The sequence below is a fragment of the Mauremys reevesii genome, linkage group 3 (assembly GCF_016161935.1).
Source record: "Mauremys reevesii isolate NIE-2019 linkage group 3, ASM1616193v1, whole genome shotgun sequence".
NCBI classification, from domain to species: domain Eukaryota; kingdom Metazoa; phylum Chordata; order Testudines; family Geoemydidae; genus Mauremys; species Mauremys reevesii.
In genome coordinates, this window is record NC_052625.1 from 185,990,699 (window position 1) to 186,011,993 (window position 21,295).

Sequence of the window (21,295 nt, forward strand, 5' to 3'; positions counted from 1 at the left end):
TTAGTGGTAATGTAGGCCTGTCCTTAGAGTGAGAGAAGAGTTCAATCTGGTTTGCCTATCAAAATGAAGACTGAGAGGTGACTTGCTTACACGGTGTAAGTACCTTAATGGGGAGAAAACACAAGAAAACACATGCTTTCATCTAGCAGAGAATGGAACAAAAGGAGCCAATGGCTGGAAGCTGAAGCCAGACAGATTAAAATTGGAAATAAGGCACACATTGTTAGTAATGAAGGTTATTAGCCTTTGGAATAATTTGGAATCCACCACTACCAAGAGAAGTAGGAGGGTAGGGATAGGATACAGAGGGACCTAGACAAATTAGAGAATTGGGCCAAAAGAAATATGATAAGGTTCAACAAGGACAAGTGCAGAGTCCTGCACTTAGGACGGAAGAATCCCATGCACTGCTACAGACTAGGGACCGAATGGCTGGGCAGCAGTTCTGCAGAAAAGGACCTAGGGGTTACGGTGGATGAAAAGCTGAATATGAGTCAACAGTGTGCCCTTGTTGCCAAGAAGGCTAATGGCATTTTGGGTTGTATAAGTAGGGGCATTTCCAGCAGATCGAGGGATGTGATCATTCCCCTCTATTCAGCACTGGTGAGGCCTCATTTGGAGTACTGTGTCCAGTTTTGGGCCCCACACTACAAGAAGGATGTGGATAAATTGGAGAGAGTCCAGTGGAGGGCAACAAAAATGATTAGGGGGCTGGAACACATGACTTATGAGGAGAGGCTGAGGGAACTGGGATTGTTTAGCCTGCAGAAGAGAAGAATGAGGGGGGATTTGATAGCTGCTTTCAACTACCTGAAAGGGGGTTCCAAAGAGGATGGATCTAGACTGTTCTCAGTGGTAGAAGATGACAGAACAAGGAGTAATGGTCTCAAGTTGCAGAGGGGGAGGTTTAGGTTGGATATTAGGAAAAACTTTTTCACTAGTAGGGTGGTGAAGAACTGGAATGGGTTACCTAGGGAGGTGGTGGAATCTCCTTCCTTAGAGGTTTTTAAGGTCAGGCTTGACAAAGCCCTGGCTGGGATGATTTAGTTGGGTTTGGTCCTGCTTTGAGCAGGGGGTTGGACTAGATGACCTCCTGAGGTCCCTTCCAACCCTGAGATTCTATGATTCTATGATAAGTGGTAGATTCCCCATCTCTTAATGTCTTAGGATCAAGACTGGAGGCATACTTTCCGGAAAGGCATTAACCAAACACAAGTTATTGAGCTCAATGCAGGGTAACCAAGTGAAATCTAATGGCCTGTGATATACAGGAGATCAGACTAAATGATCTAATGGTCTCTTCTGACCTTAAACTATGAATCTATGATAAAGAAACTGACAGTGATAAGTGAAAACTGGATAGCTAAAGCTGTGCCACTGATTATATATTTAAAGAACATAAATAGAAAAAATGCTATTGGACTACATTAAATTAAAAGGACCAGGTGCCCAATATTGCTCCCATTAAGGTCGATGGGACCTTGGCCATTCACTTCAGTATGAGCAGGAACAGCCCCTTAACCACAAACAACTTGTAACACTAACTCCAACTTCCCACTTTAAACATTTATTGAATTCCAACGTGTAGTTTGTTAACGGCCAGATTCTGATCCCATTATTCAATTTGAATATTACATTACTCCTTGAATGGTCCCATTGAAGTCAATGAGTACTTAAGTAAAAGGATCAGAATCTGGCCAACATGAATAGTGGTATCTAGCCCCAAATTATCAGATAATGGCGAACTGGCCATTGGGCTAAAGGGAAGTGTCACACATGTAATATTTGCATGATTAGGGCTGATGGTTCTGACAGCTGATTCTACTGGGTGCAATGTGTAATCTAGATTTTAAACGTAAAATGATTAGAATACCACTGAGAGAGACTTCAAGACATCATACTGGGGGCATTAATTCTCCGGAAGTGTCCTGTCAAATCTTCATCATCAACAAAAATTATACTATGCCCATACTTTTAAAGCTTATAATAGCAATAATGACCCTGGCACAGAGCATTTTGGGAGGGATTAATGTCTAGTTGAGCTAATGGCTCTCGGCTGAATCCTAGGCCCCAACTACTCCCAGGCAGTCATTAATCTTCAGGAAATAACCTGTTCTTCAATCATGATTGCTTACATATCTCTGCATTTTTAACTGCATTTTATGTGCCATATCTGACTTCAGCTGGATAGCAAAACATCTGGTGGGTTTCTAAAATAACCAGGAACTGACTGAAAAAAATATTAAAACTCCATCATTAACTCATTCCATACTCACTTTCATACTTGCAAGCCTGTTCTCTTAAGGCCCTGCTCTGCAGTCGTTACTCCTGAAGAATTCTCATTGACTTCAGTGGCTGGCCCCCTGGAGGAGTTCTCAAAAATTAAGCTTTCAAAATGTGCCCAGAATTGGTCTAAGTCTGTTCTCACTGAAGTCAATGGGAAAACTTCTATTGCCTTCTGTGGGAGCAAAGTTGGGCCACGGCTGAACACTTTGGGAGAGAGGAGGGGAACCAAAATTATGCTCACAATAAATCAGAGTACTCATATAAAACCTCTAATATTCATAGATTTTAATTCTGGGGTATCCTGTGCTCTCCCCATCATTACCCCTATGAAATCAGATGATTGACTCAAACAACACTCCCACAAAAAATACCCAAACCCAACAGCCATGCTTTTTGTCTCATTTGTTATGGCCCTCAGCAGAACACACAGGGACTTCAGGGACATAAGAGAACCATAAAGTGTTATTTTTCCATCCAGCATAGTGCCCTGAAAATAAGTTCTGGGAGTTAAGGAGAATCAGGAATTTATCATAAGGCAGAAGAGGCATTTTTGAAAATTTGCTATTTAAAAGAGAAATGATAAATGAAAATCTGAAAAGTTTTGATACAAGTTTGATAAAAAAGTTTCCTAAATTGAAATGTTTTGTATATAATTTAAATTTTAAAAGGGCTTTTCTTCTTCTTCTTTGGGGGGGGGGGAGGGCGGAGGATGACAAGAAAGCATTTTCAATTTGAAATATTTCAACCAGCTAGTATTATTTGCGTTGTCACTTTATAAAATGAAAATTCATAAAGTAAAGGATTTACTTAAATAGAAGGAGAATGTTTATACTGAAATCTGCTGAAAGCAACCATCTTATATGTATCATACTGTAAATTAAAAGTGAATGCCCGAGGCAGCACCAGCTATCACCATGCAGCCTACCATGGCCACCTCTTGCTGTGTCGGCCTTGTCTATTTAGATTGTAAGCCTTTCAGGGTAAGGACAGCCTACTATTGTGTTTATACAGTGCCTAGCACAATGGGGGCCCACTCTTGGTTGTCTCTTAGGCAAATCATAAAATTGCACTAGTGAAGAATCTCCTGTAGTAGCAGTATTATTAGAGCACATGGTACACCTGAGAAGATCTGATGTTCCAGGCAGCAGAAAGGCCAGTAATGCATGTAACCAGTTTCTTGTAAAAGGAACGAGATATTGGAGAGGGAAGGGCACAGGAATTTCAAAGGCACAAATGACAGGCATTTAACTCTCGTTGACTTTCAATGACAGGTAGGCACCTAACTGCCAGTGATCGTTTTGAAAAATCTCCCCATAAGTAACCACTTGTTGCATATTAGTCATATTAATTCTTAAAAGAAGATAAGTTGAGGTTTTTTCCCCTGTGGCTGTTAATGTACCGTTCCTTACACAACTAACTGTTTGAGAGGAGGGCATCAGAGAAGAGAGATTGCCTCTTAGTCTCAAACCTCCAGCCTAGAAAGTTTGAGCTAAATATAACTAACTGCATATATCAGTTCAGTATTTATTTTTGCTTCTTCCAAAATTATTCATGGTTCTCAGGGCAGCTCTCACTGAATGACATACGCATTCATTAGTCCAGGCAATGGCCAATTTTAAGGGAATTACCCCTATCAAAAACAGTAATCCATGGTTTACAACAGCAATATTTTTTAAAGGTTGTGGAGGGAACAGCTGCTTCATAAAGTTATTAATTTCCTGAGGAGAATTCTGAATACTTAGCAATCAGAATACAAGACAGGATGTAGTTATAGAATCATATTATGTACATAAATGCTGTATGGAACTCCCATTCCTTTTAAATGGTAGATCTTAGTTCTGCTATCAGGACCCGTATTTTTGCTTAACTGGGCTCTGTATATTGTAAGTCTGTACTGCACAAGTCCATATTACATCACAGCCAAAGGTAGTTAGTTTGGGTTGGGGGGAATATTGGCTGAACTGAGCTATATTTTCAGGTTGGTAAATATGATTGATGAGAACTTGTTTTCACAGCAGTCAGGCCTACAAACATGCAGCCATACCACCTCAGACTGATTATTTTCTGATCTCACAAGCTAAACTGGTGTTGCTGTTCTCAGTTAGGCTCAAATCCTGCCCTGAGTACCTGGATCAGTGGACCGGTTGGAATCCTCTCCATCCCCATAAACCATGGAGAGTCTGTAGAGCTGCTTCACAGAGGTCATTTCAGTTTGAAGGTTATTGGAAACCTAAACAGACCTTTATGTAGACAAGGGCTGTAAGATCTGTGCAGCCGCCCTCCCCCTGCGTGTTCCCATATGCACCTGTGATGGGGGCAGCCTTCCTCTCCTGAGGCTTGTGCTTGTGCATTCACATCTAGGGTTGAGTCTACACTACTTGGTGGATGCTCATTGATGGGGCTCCTGTACATGGCCCACAGTTAATCTCTCCATGGTCTAAATTTAGCATAGCAGTTCAGTCCTCATCCAAAGTAGTTTCCACAAATCTTGGACACTCTTCCCTGTACCATCAAGTACATTCTCTGTCTCCATCCTATCTCTTTTCCACCATAGAATACTGTATGTGGAAACGTATGCATTTAAATAATACATTCCCCTCACTTGCTGGCCCATTCTCTTGGCAGAGGATTACCGCCAGATACCTTCATCCCAAATGAGTATGACAGCCACTAGCACTAAAATAAAGGTAGCTCCTATCTCCCCTGGTATATTTATGGGGAGCTGTGGGAGAAAACGTTCCCATTTGGCCCTTCTGATGGGAGATCTGCTCCTCAGCCTTGTAGTAAGTGAACAGTTCTATTGCAAGGTTCTGTTCCCACCTGATCCACTAATGAACATTCCACTCCTTTTCCTTCTAGCTCTACTTGCTATTTACAATGGGGGACATGCAGCACTAAAACATGGCGGAAACAGGCTCTGTAGTGCCTGGGCCATCAGGCACTGACCCTGGAAGGGATATTGCTTATTTGTTGCATTGCTGAGGATGGGCATGTTTTTTTCCTGCAGAAGAGAAAGTGTGAGCACTATGAGATGGAAATTACAGCTAATAAGAACATGGGAAGGGAAGTAAGGCAGAGACTGAGATTCAGAGAACTGAAAGGGGAAAGTGCTCAAGAACTCATGAAGCGTTCTAGATTGAGAACAGAATTTGGTACTGTTTAGAAACTTGAATTGAGTCTGACTGGGTATATTTTCCACACCATAATGCCTTCTTATTCTTAGAAACAAAGCAGGACTAATTTGTAAACATAACTTTATTGTTTGCACGGAACCGACTTCTGTTTAGCTAGGAAAATATGTGTTAATTAAAATTATATTTCTGTTGAAAATAATGGTTTAGATTAAGGGAATCAGCTAGAGAGATTAATTCAGCTTGTTAAACCACAAATCCTAGATTGCTAAGGCTAGATTCTCCTTGGTGTTCCATCTGTTGGGTGCTGTTGTAACAGGACAAAGAAGCTGAAAATCAGTCAGATCTGTCCACTTAACAAATCCTCCCAGTGTGGGAGCTCTCAGTGGGCACAAAGGCAGCATATATGGCTCCTGCACCACCATCATCCCACTTAGACCTGGTGTAGGACATGTGCCACAGATGGGGAGGAGACATAGCTAACTATGCCTCTAAATATATTGACTACAGTAAGGTGCATGAGGTGAGAGTCAGAGCAGAATTTAGCATGGATTGTTGGCCTGTGATTGTTTTTCTTTTCCAAAGTAAGTTGAGCCTTTTCTATGGTGTATCTGTAATGGAAGGAAGAGTGTTATGTGCTAGTATTGGATAAATCAAGCAAGCATGCTGAAATAAGCACTATGCCTGGTCCCTCTGTTTCCAATTTCTCCTTGCAAAACAGAAAGGGGCCCCATCACGTCACAGCACCATAAACATGTTTTAACACCGCACCCATAGCTATCATTGCAAAAATGCCTGGCTCAAAAGGACAATTCTAAAATGAGAATGGAATTTATTGTAGACATGGCAGTAAAACACCCCTACTAATCTAACTTGTCAGTCTCCTAGAAGTGCGGCTCTCAAACACACATAGATGAAAAGATATGTGAAACGTGTAAGTATGTAAGACTAGTCTGGAAGTGTGAAAGGCTATTCAGCATAATTGTATGATTATCTGATCAGGGTAAGTGAAGGAGAGGTGAGAGGAAAAAACCTTAACTTTAATATTATGTATTATTATTTAATAGTGACATCTCAAAACGCCTTTTCCTGCTACCATTGAAGTTCAAGGGAATGTTGCCACTGACTTCACTAGGAGCAGGACTGGCCTCTAATTATGTATGAAAACTAAGGGGTTGTTTTTGAAAAGCAGCAGGGCTATTAATCAGTTATTTTCCAGACTGAGAAATGAAGTTGACTTGAAATTTAATCAGAATTAGACTCACCCAGTGTTGTTTTTGCACAAACATTCATGCCTGTGTAACTCACCAAGTTTTTATAACCACCATCTTGGTCAAGTTAAACATCCACAACTTAAAAAAAAATCTGTGGTAGCTTGAGCTAATGAGTAGCTTCTTTTAGCAGGAAGTTGCAGCAGACTCATATCTTCTGTGGATTGGACACACGACTGGATGGAAGCATAACACACCAAACAGCGGGTTACTTTTGTGTGATATTTCACATACGTGTTTTCAAAAGTCCAGAGGGATAGATGGTGCCAAGTCAACCCTGATCAAGAGGTTATGCATTAGCTACGCCACTTCAAGAACTGCCCAGGAGGTGTTGCGACTCAGAGAGACTATTCTTCCCCTGCTTCCTCCTTGCTTCTGAAGGGTAGGAATGTACTTCTAGGAAAGCCCAGCAGTATGTACTACCCCACCACTTCACTGCACTGGCCCAGCTACTTTCACCAGAAAGCACAGGGAAATTGAGCCCTGGCCTACACATTCCTCCCCCAGCTGCTCCCAGGAGAGAATGAGCAGCCAAGTAATCTTAGTCCTGTGCAACCAGCCTCAAGGACTTGATTGCTCAAGCAAGGTGACAGAGGATTATGACTTCTGACTCCCCTATGCAGATGCATTGTCCGAGTCACAATCTAGTCAAAACTGGACAACCACAATTTGTGAGAAGCATTGAAGTCTATAGTACCTGGTGCTGTCTTATGAGTTAGTAAGTTCCTGTGTCAAGTACCAATGGGAATGGCCACTTAATCCTTCAAAGCATTAAATATTTTGGCTGCAGTATGCATTACTGTGAATAAATGACAGAGTTTTGCAGGTTTCCTGTGCACCTATGCCCCTCTGATGAGGGACTCATAACACGTGGCTCCCAATATTCAAGACGATGTAATCCTTCACTTGTCAGCACCATACTAGAGGTCAGTCTGGTTTTTCTCACTTTATAAATTTCCATCTGTCAAGGCATGCTTAATTCACAGCTTATTCTCACATCTACCCCAAGGCTGTCTAAATTTAAAAACAGCAACTTGTTTATCATGATCCATTTAAAATGAGCTGATATCTTGTCCATTGGTTTGTCTGAAAAAATTGTTTAAAATAATCATTAAAAATACAAAAGAAATAAGTAGCTACATTCCCTTTTTTGATTGAGGACAGAGCAATTTTGATACATAACACAGAGCAGTCAAAAAGCCATCAGCTTTAAGCACTTAAAATGTGTAATACCTAGCTCTTATGCACTGCAATGATATAAGGTGACAAAGGCCTGGCTGATGACAATGACGTGTATCTGAAATAAAGGGTTGCAGCATGCTAGCCAGGAAAAACCATCCTCGCTGGTGCCATTACCCAATTCTCTATCAGCAGCAGCTGGGAATCTAACCAGACCCACTAGATTGTGAGCTCAAGTGAGGAAAGAACATGTATCTTCAGTAACAGTCCTTGCAGCAATGCAAGTAGGGTGATACAGTCCAGTACGCCGTACCAGCAAGATATTTATAGCTGGTACAGCTTACCAGAAAGACAGAGGATGAGCAAAACCTGGGGCCTCTCTGGCACAACTATACCGCTCTCCTGGTTCAGGGCTCTCCTGGGAACCATAGCAGGGAAAGAAGCAGACCATGGGGCCCCAGTGGCCCCACATTCTGCTCCTTTTGCCGCTGTGGTTTCAAAGTCTCCAGCGCAGTGGGAGGAGGACAGAGCCCCCCGCTCCCCAGGTAAGGGAGGTGGATCATGGGGAGGGGACAGAAAGAGCATGGGGGCCTCAGGCTGGGGGTAGGCTGGGGAGGAGTCACGTGGAGGGTCCCATGAGGACGTCATGTGTCCCCCATGGAGCCTTCCGTACTGGTAAGAAATGGATTCCACTTGCACCACTGAATCCTTGACATCTTTTGCTTGTTTGTCCTGGACCACCACCAGCACCTCTGTCTTATCCAGATCAAGCGACAGACAGCTAGCCTTTGCCTATGACCCCACTTCACCCAGACACTAGGTTAGGCAACCTCTAGCTTTGTCTGCCTCAGGTGAAAATGAAATACAGACCTGGGGATAAGCACCAAAGACAGGGAATGAATTAGAGTGATCCCAGGGGTATAACTAGAGTGAAGGGATGAAATTAAGACAATAATATTTAGGCTAAATATCAGAGAAAACAGTCCAAGATTGAAATTGACTAGGTTGTATAATAGTCTTTCAAGTGAGCAATGGACATACTCTGCTCTTACTTACACTACTGCAGAGCCAGAGTAAAACCACTGATTTCATAATTTAGCTCACAGAGGTTCCATAAACTATACAAATAACCATTAAACCTGACCCGATAAAAAACATTTGATTTTTATACCTTTTTTTCCATACTTTAGTATTTTTCAGACAGGCATCTGGGGCCTGAGAATAGATTTATTAATCCCCATGGTAGCCATTGATGGCCACCTGCCTATACAGCAAGTCCCTTATCAAAGATACAATGCAGGTCAGAATAAATGTGTACATGAAACTTCAGAACTGTCACTAGTAGATGCCACCCATCTTGTGTAATCACTGAAGAGAATCTTCAAGGTTTGCAGTACAAGTTGCTGCACTGATTCTGGTCTGAGTTTCAAGTTGCTGCACAGCCTGGTCTGAGTTTCATTCAACCTTTATTTAAAATCCTTCTATAATGGGCAACTATTTGTTCTGCTCTAATCTCCATCACATCCTAATAAACACCTACCTTTAGGTACAAAACACTGCCCTGCACAGCAGCAGACCCTATTTTAAATTAAGGAACTGTCAAGAAAAGTCATGTTTTCACGTTTTATAGTTCCTGGGACTTGACCCAGCTGAGAAGAAAAAGAAACACAATGACAGTGCCAAGAATATACTGAGTTAGAGTCTCCATGAGAGGCTTCTATTAATCATGGGCAGAGCACTGCAACAAAATAAGGAACATCTTTTTTAGGTTCGGTTTTGTTTAAATCTCCCAGAGGATTTCTACAACTCTTCTGCCTCGCATGAACCCAAAAGACACATTCTCAAAAGGTCACTACCCCACCTGCAGTTAAGCACACATATAAAAATATGTAAATTAAAACTAGCTTATGTTAATTTCAAGTGTTGTAAAAGAGTACCATAAACTGCATTTCAAAGGGTTTTTCTTGAAAAACCTAATCTTTCCATTTTTTGCAATATTTTCTATAGTTGGAAACAAAATGCTCTCTCCACTGATTTCATTCTTTTCCATTTGGCAAACACTGATAGCTCTGGGCTCCTTCTCAGTTTTATGCCAAATGGGCTCATTTGGTATATGTCCTTGCTTATGGGTTAGAATCAGCAGTAAGAAAGCTGTTTCTGCTCTTGAATTCATGCAGCTGTGCCTCCTTCATATAAGTGGCTTCCTTTACAAGCTTACTTGCCAACCCCAAGAGTTCAAAAGGAATTATGACAACTTACATGAGCCGAGGATCCTTCGCTTTCTCTGGGGAAAATTCACTCCTGTGAAAAGGGCCAGCACAAAGGCTATGTGCCACTTATATCCTACGTAAGCACTGAAGAGGTGGCAAATTTCACCCGATGGGACAAATTCTCCTGGAGTAGCTCTATGTTCTTCAGGCTAAGGTCAAACTGATTATTCAGACCTACCTCTCTACATTTTACCTCGGTGTTTATTTTTTTAAGTGATACATAAAGGAGGATGTATAATAATAGCTGTTAAAGAGGAATATTAAACACCAACTCTACAAAAAATCATGGGGAAGAATTTTCACTGTCTAAGGCTGCATCCTAAGCTAGGCTCAGCTGCTGGAGTCACACAGCAGAAAGGTGCCGTGTTAGTTAATTTAGGAACATCTGTTGAAAGATTTTTAAGTCCTGGTTTCAGTGGATTGTTCAGTGCTCAAAATGGTATGTTCTTCTTGAATGAGCTCTCTCCACTGATCTGGTGGTCCTTTCAGATGTTAAACTCTATGAATCCTTTATTTACATATTCACTCCCTCCCCAAATTATTCTGTTCTTCTACCACAATGACAGCCCTAGAATCTAGGCACTTTCAAAATGCTTGTGAGCCTAGAAACTACAATGATGTAATCCAATACTGCAGTATTATTTAGAGTAGATGGTAACCTTCCATTCTGTGCAGTTTCCTCAGATGAACCAGAGGACCTGAAGATTAATCCAGGTTAGCAATGGTAAAGTTAGAAGAAGTATCAAGGCACCTATGATGTGTTCAGCCCTTCCTAAATGAGATAAGGTCTTTGTACAAGACGCATCGTCCTGCAGTAGCCTCTCTCAGCAAGACCTGGCATTGTGGCACTTCCATCTCAGCTTCAACATCATGCTCTTCGACCTACTCCAGCTGTCGATATGACTTTGCCCTCTGGCCAAGCCACTTAAGAGCATTCAACCCTTTCTGTGGTAATGGAATCCTTCAGACAAAGTCCAACAACAGCATAAAACCAAAGAATCTTTGGCCCAGCTGAACTCAGCATCCAGCCCCCTTCCTTACAGGAAGGCCCTAGCTTTAACAGCCTGTCTCAACATCCACCAACAGGTACCTAGGCTCTGGTCCACTCAACAATCCAACCCAGATTCACCCTTCTACAAAGAGCCCTGGCTGGCTAGCCCTCAACTAGGCTTCTTGCTCCCAGGTAACAGCAGCTTGTCCACTCTCCTCCCCAGTAACCCCTCAACTGTAGGGCTTTCCTCCTCAGCCCCTAAACCTCTGACCGCCAGAAGCTGGGACTGATGACAGGTGATGGATCACTCAATAGTAGCCCTGTTCTGTTCATTCCCTCTGAAGCATTTGGCACTGGCCACTATTGAAAGACAGGATACTGGGCTAGATAGATCATTGGTCTGACTTATTATAGCAGTTCTTATATTCTTGTGTAGATAAGGAGAAGTGTCAAGTTACTAATTCAGAAGTGGCTATTCAAATGTAATGTTAGTTTGTGAAGGACTAGGCTAATGCCTAACATGAACTAGATATTTCCAGAAGCTTGAGTGAGCTCTTACTGATAGAGTTTGTGCAGTTAGTAAAAGTGTTTGGTCTTCTTTCTCGCAAACATGACAGTACTTGTTGATTATTTGGCACAGCTTCCAGTGTTGCTAATTCTCATGACGTTATTGGAAGTCTGACAATATTTGGTGGCTTATTTAAAGACTCAGCTCCTGGAGTTGTTACTAGAGCTGGGTGGGAATTTTCTGACAAAACAGGTTTTCACTGGAAATGATGATGTATTGAAACCAAAATGTTTTCATGAAAACGTATCAACTGATTAAATTCTGATGGAACCCTGCCTTCCCCAGCATGGTCAGGAACTGTTTCTGGATCAGTTTATTGAGGATCTCTACTTGATTCTGAGCAGGGACTTGAATCTGGATCTCCCACAAGCCAGGTAAATGCCCAAACCACTGAGTTATTAGCTCCTGAGAAACAAATACATTTCCACAAAAAGTTTTCATTTGATGAATAGGCCTTTTCTGATGAAAAAAATGTTCCATTAAATAATTCCTGACCCACTCTCATTGGTACAAAAATTGTGTTTAGACAAGCCTTCAGTTACTCAACTAGTCAACTATACCTTAAATTCCTGTGTGTATCTGGCTGGTTTTCCAAGGCCACAGCTGCTACCAGAACTCACTCCATACTAATTCAATGGTGATTTAATTTCAAGAATACCTTGATCATGCAATGTTGGTGATGCAGATTGCAAACTATTCTATTCTCTTTCCTCTCATTATCATCTTTCTTTGGACATCCATATTCACTCCCAAACACACTAACCTAATTTTATATATAGATAGGGGGCAGAGAGCACTTCTGGTACAAATATGCTTGTTCAGATGCAAATATGCCATAAGAACTTAACCCTAGATATTCATGAAAGCAAAAATCAACATGCGGGTTTGTGTAAAAGTTAATGAAAGAGGATAGGAATTTAGTTGGACTGAAAGACAGTTTTTGCATTTCAAGGAGTTTCTCCATGAATCCATTCTCCCCACTATTTACCCACTCTTAGTATTTGCTTTTTCTCTTTTTATATATTAAACTAATCAGTCTAATTGCTATTTAAATAAAGAGATGTGTATCCTTTTAATTCCTAATCCTACTCACTTCAAATCCTGTTTCCAACTATGGAGTAACGAACAGAGAAATATTGAGTATGTTTGAAGTTGTTCTAACATTCTTTCCCCCTTTGTAAGAAATGTTATGTTTACCAGTAGCTTTAACTTTTGCGGATGTACAAAGGGATCATCATGTCAGTAGAAGACTTATAGCCAGTTCAAACAGTATCAACGACATTAGCATCCTACTATTGACAGAGCCTTAGAGTTTAACACTAAAGATAGCACATGCATGCTTCATGGAAGTAGCACTACTGAAATATAAACAAAACCCCTTCATCCAGACATTTTTGGTTATGTTTACAGATTAAATCTCAGGATGTGTATATTAGATGTTCTTGTTTCAGGATATTAATGGCAAAATGAACCTGTTTTTGATGTTTAAGTCACATTAACGTCTGATGGACTGTTAAAATGTTAAAAGGGTACATCAGACATGCTGTAGTATGTGACATATGTTAGTCATACCATACTAGCTAGGAATTTGGATTTGTTTATAATGAACATAAATTGACTAAATTTAAATCCCCAACAGTTAAATCATATTAAGTTACATTTCCTCTGAAAGACAGTCTTGAAAAATTAAATGATACATGAAGAGTAGCTGTATTATAATTTCAAAGTAGTATATAAAATATAATCTGGTTACTGTTCCATGTGGATTTGTATTTTCTACACACAATAATAGGATGACATTAGAACACTCAAAATGTAACTTCGTCCTCTTCAAGAAACTTGAAGTGCCAGTCTTCTTAACCCTTTCATACCATTTTGGGACTAGTAATAAATAATTTGGTTTCAGAGTGATAGCGGTGTTAGTCTGTATCAGCAAAAAGAATGAGGAGTCCTTGTGGCACCTTAGAGACTAACAAATTTATTTGAGCATAAGCTTGCATGGGCTACAGCCCACTTCATCGGATGCATGCAGTAGAAAATACAGGAGGAAGATATATATACACACAGAGGACATGAAAAAAAATGGGTGTTGCCATACTAACTATAACAAGAGTAATCAGTTTTAGCCCATGAAAGCTTATGCTCAAATAAATCTGTTAGTCTCTAAGGTGCCACAAGTAGTCCTCATTCTTTTTAATAAATAATTAGAATCAACAATAGTTTTAATCCTGTATGTGCACACACACACCCCCATGACTCTCAAGGGTGCCATTAAACACTTAGTATTACAATTATTAGAAAACAACAAATATTCACTAAACTGAAGTCTACAGAAGAAAGAAATGCAGGGAGTATTAAAGGGAGGAAGAAAACAGAGAAAGGTTCTGTTGAAGGATCTAGTACCAAGACGGCTATCATACTGACCAATAATGTCTTACTGTTTCCTTGTTACCTTCCTCCACACCCTTCCCTGGTTTGCCTGTATCTATGTGTTGTCTCTTGTCTTATTCTTAGATTATAACTCTTTGGGGCAGGGACTAGCTTTTTTTCTGTGTTTGTACAGCACCTCGCACAGTGGGGTCCTGGGCCATGATTATGACTCCTAGGTATATTTAATAATAAAAGTTGAAAATTATCTGATTAAAAAAACCCCCACAGCTTTGAAAAAGGTCATTTTTAAGGTGTTTCTAGGAACAGATGACCAAGACAGCTCTCAAGGGGCAAGGAGTCCCACACATTAGAGCTACGGTAGCGAAGGGATTGTAACTTGCTCTGGGAAGGCCCTGATTCTATATTCAGGTCTGCACAGAGAGACAGCAGTAGAGTCTTATAAAAGTCAATGGCCTTCGCCATGGGTCCAGGAGTCCAACCTACATGGATCCAAATGCAAGAACACGACCTAAGATCCGAAGTTGGGATCAGTAAGAAGTAGGTCATGTCTAGGCAAACGGAGGGAATCCTGAGCTCAGTTCTCCACTGTGTCTAAGTTAAAATTGTTCACAGTGGAGAAGAGGGCTCACAGAGAGCCCTTCCCAGCTCCCTGAACCTCAGCTGCCCTGCCCTGGCGCAAGCAAAACCTGCAGGGACAAGCATTATTTTATGCTACTGATATAAACTCTTACACTGGCAAGGCTCAGGCAGTGGAGATTTGTTCTGCCACACTCCATGCCTTTCTGTACATGGAGACATCCCTGCCCTATGCCAGGCAGTGCAATGGAGGCTACTACAGGTCGTGGATACAGCAAAGCCAACTCTGCTAACTCGATACCAGCCAGAGATTCCCCCTACATAGAGGGAATACTCCAGGTGGATTCTCCAGCCAGTACATGTTCACTTTGCATTGTGTAATAAACAATTAGCTGTGAAGCAGTGTGAAGTTTGCTCAGTGCACTAGAGAATCTGGCCCCTTGAATTTCATTTTTATTTTCATGCACAATTGCACAACACATTAACTATTAAATGCATCTGCTCTGATACCTAAGAATGCATAGCTCTATACATGCTACTTATGTAGTCTTCCGTTCAGTTTCTAATACCATGCCCATCATATGGCATCCAAGGACCTCCATGGTATTTAAATGCTCAGAAGTTTTAATGATGAAAACCAACAATGCAGTAACCAACAATTAGAGGCAGTAACATCCCATTCTATTCTCTGTATCCCTTTACATTTTACAAGGTACTGCACAAAAGACAAACAATTAATCCTCAACATCTCTGGGAGGAAAGTATTAATATTCCCATTTTACAGATGGGGAAACAGACTTCAAGTTTTGGTCCAGTAAAAGTAAAAGTCTTATTCCTCCTGAGACAAGGTTTTTTAAAAAACTTGCTAACAGGACATGCCTGGCACACTTTTGCTGTTCTATTTATGATTAGTAGAGCTGCACACTAAATGGAATGTGTGTAACAAAGGATTTCATTTGTTGTTGTTGTTCTGCTCAGAAATGAAACCCAAAAGTTTCAAAATGTTCTGTTGAAGACAATTCTTATTTTTTCTTAATTGAAATGTTTACAAAATTGAAAAGTTACATTTTGATTTTGACTTTATTTTATATTTTAATGTAATACAAACATTCAAGAAAAAAACGTCACTTTGAAATGAAAAAAATCAATGTTTCATTCTGGAACTCCCCCCACCCCTTTTCTCCAAAATGAAGTTTCTGTGAAATCAACACAATTTTGTGAAGTGTTTCTGTTTCAATGGAACTGGATTCTCCAATAAAAAGTAGTTCTGTTGAAGTTTTTCTGACCAGCTCTAATCCTAAGAATTAATGATAAAGTTATATCCACCTGCATGTGTCACTAGTGACCTATAAGCTAATATTTCTGAAATATTTCTAGTCACATTTGTCTCAGGTATTGACGTACAAATAGTTTGCATTTTTTTTAAATTTTAGCAATTGAAACTCTATGGTAAGAATGTCAATAAGAACATGACTGCCAACATCTGCACATCAAAGTTGCCACAACAATCTGAACATTAGATCAATAGCATCAAAATACAGGTCTGTATCGGGACAGTCACCCCGCTCTGGCTCAGAAAGGGTTAAAAGCCAGCCCTTGGTGAGGGCTGGGGCTGAGAGCCAATAGAAAAGACTGAGAGGCAGTCAATCAGGGCCAGGCTGGACTCTATAAAAGGGCTGCAGGGCCAGAAGGAATGGAATCTCTCTCTAGCTGTGGCTACCTGGAAGTTCAGGGTATCAGGAGTAGAGCAGTGCTGGGGAAAGGCGAGAGGAGCTGGGGAGCTCCAGCCTGGCAAATCTCCAGGCTGCAGGCTTTGCTAAAGGCCAAAGCAGGTACTGGGGTTGCAGAGGTGCTGCCCAGGGATAGGCAGAGGCAGCTGGTCCAACCCCCTTACCAATGATGAGTGGCCTTTACAGGCCACAGTTTGTCCCAGTGAGAGGGGGCTAGATGACAACTGGCAGTAGCCACTGAGGCAAGGTATATGTAGAGGGTTGGGGGTTCCCCTGGGAGGGGAGACCCAGAGTGTGGTGGTACTGCAGTGGGCAGAACCCCAGCGTAAGGGGCACTAGGGTCCAGGAGTGACATGGGGGCCTGAGGCAGGCAAGACACTGGCCAGCAGAGGGCACTTCTCAGCTGGAGTTGAGCTAATTCCCAGGACAACCAGCAGGAGGCGCTGCGCTGGTGAGTCTCACACTGCTACAATGTCAAACAACAGCTAGGTCTAGATGCTTCAGAATTTGCAGTGCTGGAAAGGTTTCTATAAGACTATGAGATAGAACTTCCCTGACCCCTCTTCCCTGCCTCTGCTGTTTCCCTCCAACAACTTTTAAATAAGCAACCTTGATCCTGAACTGAGATTCCCCTCTGCGTACATGAACTTCTACAGATTTCATTGGTGGTCTGCCTGCACCTGATTGCAGGAGTAGGGCCTAAGAACATACTTAGTTCTATATGGACCTAAAGGTAGCTCAAAGAAAAAAAAAAGGTAGGATTAACCAAAAGTAGCAAATCAAAGTATATGCCAAGTTTCCAAACACAGCCAGGAGTGGTATTAGAAAATAGACAAAACACATAACATAACCTTTTCCTTGATGTGCTTACAGTTGTTTAACTGTTCTCAGGTCACGAGCTAATGTGCCAGAGAGAGGTTAACTTCAGTGCACAGAGGGATAGTTTCAAAAATTCCAAATGTTCACCATCCAAGCTGTCTCCAAACCTATGACATTCAAGTGAGTGCATTTTAAGTCTTTGTGATTTAAATGAAGTGGTGATTCCCTCTAAAATCATGGGATGTTTGGATTCAGGATTCATTTTGTCAAACTCTGACTAGAGTGCTAGGAATAGAGGTAAAATAACACACAGGCTCTATATACACTGGTATTTTTTCAGGACATCTTATGGGAGCTCTCCTATCAGTGCCGTTCAACCAGTAGTAGTAGTAGTAATAGATGCACTAGTGAAAACTTAAGACAGGTGTTTTTACCACCAGGTCATCTAACCCTGCTCAGAGTTGATCTAGATTACACAGCAGTAGAAATGTCTGTGCCACTAGTGCTTCCATCATTGATTCCACTGATTGAGCTGCATTTTTGGTAGGCAACAATGGGAGATTTTTTGAAAAATCACTAGTGTAGTCAAACCTACAGAGTTTTAGATAAGATGCCTTTCCTATGTGTTCTCTCCATACACACACTAAACTCCCCATGATGATACCTACGTTATGCGTAGAGGTGAATAGACCTGAATCCAAAGAATTTCTGATTTTGATAAAAAATCTGCCCCACGTTCTATCAGGAATCATACCAGGAAGAACAGCCATTTTAAGATCAAGTCCTTTCAAAGTGTTTTCCCCAAAAAGGAACAACATAATCCACTATCTGTTAAGACCAGTCCTTTGAATAGAACTGGATTTAAACATAAATAGTTGACAAATCACTATTAGAGTCATACTGTATATTGTACACTGTATATGGGGATACAGTGGAAAATTTGTCTTTAAATAAATCTGAGTAGAATATAGAAACTGTGGATCTCAAATTTGTCTTCAGGGTAAACAGCAGTTCATAAGATTGCTACTTTTTTGTGACATAGCTTTTATGGGGGTAGAGCCAAAATATTAAGCTCATTACTTCCAGATGCAAGGGTTGGACAAGACAAAAATCCTTGGCATTGAAACCATGGACAGAGTGATGTGATATGAACATGACATATTGAAGTAATCTAGATAGAAGATATGACATTAGCCAAGGTTGTCAGATGGATACTCTTTAAAACGTTCTATGGTTTGTAACAAGGTATTGTGTATCCCCTGAAGCAACTCCAGCTTGAAATCCTGGAAAGACTGTGAGGAAAATTGTGATTATTTTGCTTCAGTTACTAGAGTTCATTTTATATATATTAAGAGCTTGGCATTGTTTGCCTGCAAGAAATTTTAGGCCAGCAATTTATACTGTACTAGTAACGTACATCATGCTAGCAGCTCTTAAATGACTCCAGGTGCTCATTTGTAACTCAGGATCTGGTGTGCTCTTTTATTCGTGGGATATACTGATAATAGTGCAGTGCCTCAAATGAGTCTCAAATATATTTAATAAATCAAACTTCTGCCTACAGAGATGACTGTGCATGAAATGTTTAACATTACACTGTAGGATTTTTCCACCAGGGGGCATCTAAAGCCCACAAGATTAATCATTATGCACAGTATATTTTAATCTGGATGGAAATATGGAAAATGCTCAGGGCACTTTTAGAGTTAGAATACCCATTGTAGATATTCAAAATGCAAACTATGGCCATATTAGTTAAGGGGGAAAATGGGAAGAAGGGAAAGCTTTCTAAGCACTGCACAAGGGGTGGGATTTGGATTCCTTTTTCTTAACCTCTTTATCCACTCTGTTTGTAATGGAACATTACATCTGCTGTAGGGTTCAAATCTGCCATTCTTATACCTGAAAGTCTCCCATTTATTTCTATGGGACATTTGCACACAAAGGCTGCAGATGCAGCCTCAACATGCCCTGTATGAAGCAAATGAGAGCAACTCCTTTGGTGCCAACAAGTATAAATTAGGACAGAATTTGGCCTTTTGGGTTGAATATGCAAAATATAACACTAACATGAGATGCTGCATGCATGTGAATTTTGGTTTAAAGTTTAGAATAAGTACTGTGTGGCATTAGTTGTAGCGCTTGTATCTGTTTTATACTTGTACTTCTCTCTGTTTGTATTACATCTCTCTCTCATAGGCTGGTGTTAGCCATAGTATGGTGATTAAGTCTCAGTATCACAATGTTCAGAAATAACACTTGTATTGCAAATGGCAGGGACCAATGAGAACAGACAGAAGCATTAGATTTCTTCAAGTGACTGCAACTTCCTTATGACCTTTGTAGCCTAACTATCTCATTCAATCCATGGCTCTAGTGGGCCAATGAAATTCCATGACCTAAATCCACAGGAGATCAGGAATTCATGGACCAATGCCCAATTCACAGGCAAGGACTTCAGTCTTTCGCCTAATCTATGTGGGATTAGGGGACACAGTCCCTCCTTCTGCCCACATAATTCTACAGCCACCAAGGGAAGCTAACCCCTGCTGCCAGGACAAGCCACCAGACACACTTCTGGTCTTGCTCTTAGCTGGGATACCTCAAATTTTGCAACTATTTCTGGATCCAAGACAGTACACTGAAGACCTCAGTTCCCACATCTGAGAGGCGTGGGTCATTCAGGCTGCTCCCACAAAATAAATCTGAATCCACACAAAATAAATACCTTTCTTGAGCTGAAACTATGTGGTGAATTAGTGTCAAATTCATGAATACTTTCAGGTTGACTGACGCTGCATTTTTCAGCCTCTCTGAACGGCTTCACTCAGTGCTAATGCAGAGTGTTCCAAGAGTGCTCTGTAAGAGAGAGGTCTATATATACACAAACAAGCAGTTAATATATAATGTGACAGTAGGTGGCGCTCAAAAACATGCAACGTTGTCAGAGGGTTTTGTAGCGCCAATAACAGTTACTGTTGCTGTGCCTTACAAATGGCTTCTGATGTGGAGTTCTTGCCATGGAGCTCTTAACACAAAGAGGAGCAATGGTTCTGCTGCATGGTCTCTTATCGTAAGGGTGTCCCTCAGTAGAGCTATCACAGAACTGGGGCTCTGCATTTCAGAGGGGGAGTATTGCTATGTGGGGGGAAAGCAGAACAGAGAGGTAGCTACCATATACAATATACCATGGTCCCAGAGGGCCCAGCATTAACTTCTCCACTATATAATTGGCTGTGATCTCAGCACACCAGAAGCTTAACTGTGTCAAGTTATGCAGGAGGTCAGACAGGGTGATCATAATGACCCCTTCTGACTTTAAAATCTAGTTATCTTTCACTCAGGAAGACAAGGCATACCAGCACCCTCTATTTCTGTGGAAGGCCATGACGGAAGGACAATCAGCTATGTTGGAGTGATTGGTGAGAAACCATTTTAAACAAAGTCTATACCTTGCAAGATTACGTTTTAGATTTTTAGATGTGTGTTTTTCACTTTTATTTGCTTGTAACCATCTCTACATTTATTTCTTTTCCTTGGCATCACTTAACCTATCTCCTGCTGTTAATAAACTTGTTTTATTTTAATCCAAAAGAACCCAGTGCTGTATTTGAATTGAGGTGATCGCCTGGAGTTAACAATGTGGCAAGCTGCTAGGTAGCGATTCTTTAGAGGAGCAAACAAACCATATTACGTCTCTGAACGGTCCAGGGGAAGGCTGAACATTGCAGAGTGCATGGTTTTGGGGAAATATGCTGGAGTCATTTGACTGGTAGTACCCAAGTTTGGTGGACACCAGAGTGTGGCTGGGGTGTAACAGGCAGGCTGCTAGAATCAGAGCAGATAGTCAGGGCCATGCTTGTCTGCTGGCTGTCAGTGAGCCACAGCAGCAGATCACTGAAGGCACCCAGTGCTACAGGGCAGGTGGTCACATGAACACTCGCTGGTCTGGATTGCGCCCCAGAACATGACATCCCACTTGTGACAGTAACCACCAATGATCTCTAACACGTTCCATTTACAATGACAAGCACAAGCTATAACTTTGTCCTGGGGATGCTTTCTGCACACAGAAGGCATTAA

At 41.2% G+C, this 21,295-nt stretch overlaps 1 long non-coding RNA gene across 2 annotated transcripts in view; it reads left to right on the forward strand.

Annotated features, from left to right (window-relative positions):
* The window catches only part of LOC120400687, a 57,148-nt gene extending 49,434 nt beyond the window's left edge, over positions 1 to 7,714 (forward strand). Inside the window, exon 4 of one of the 2 annotated variants that reach the window (XR_005595975.1) lies at positions 6,819 to 7,714. This is a non-coding gene — a long non-coding RNA (uncharacterized LOC120400687). The remainder of the gene's footprint in view (positions 1 to 6,818) is intronic. The other variant, XR_005595974.1, reaches the window with a different exon arrangement.
* Positions 7,715 to 21,295: the final 13,581 nt, after the last annotated feature.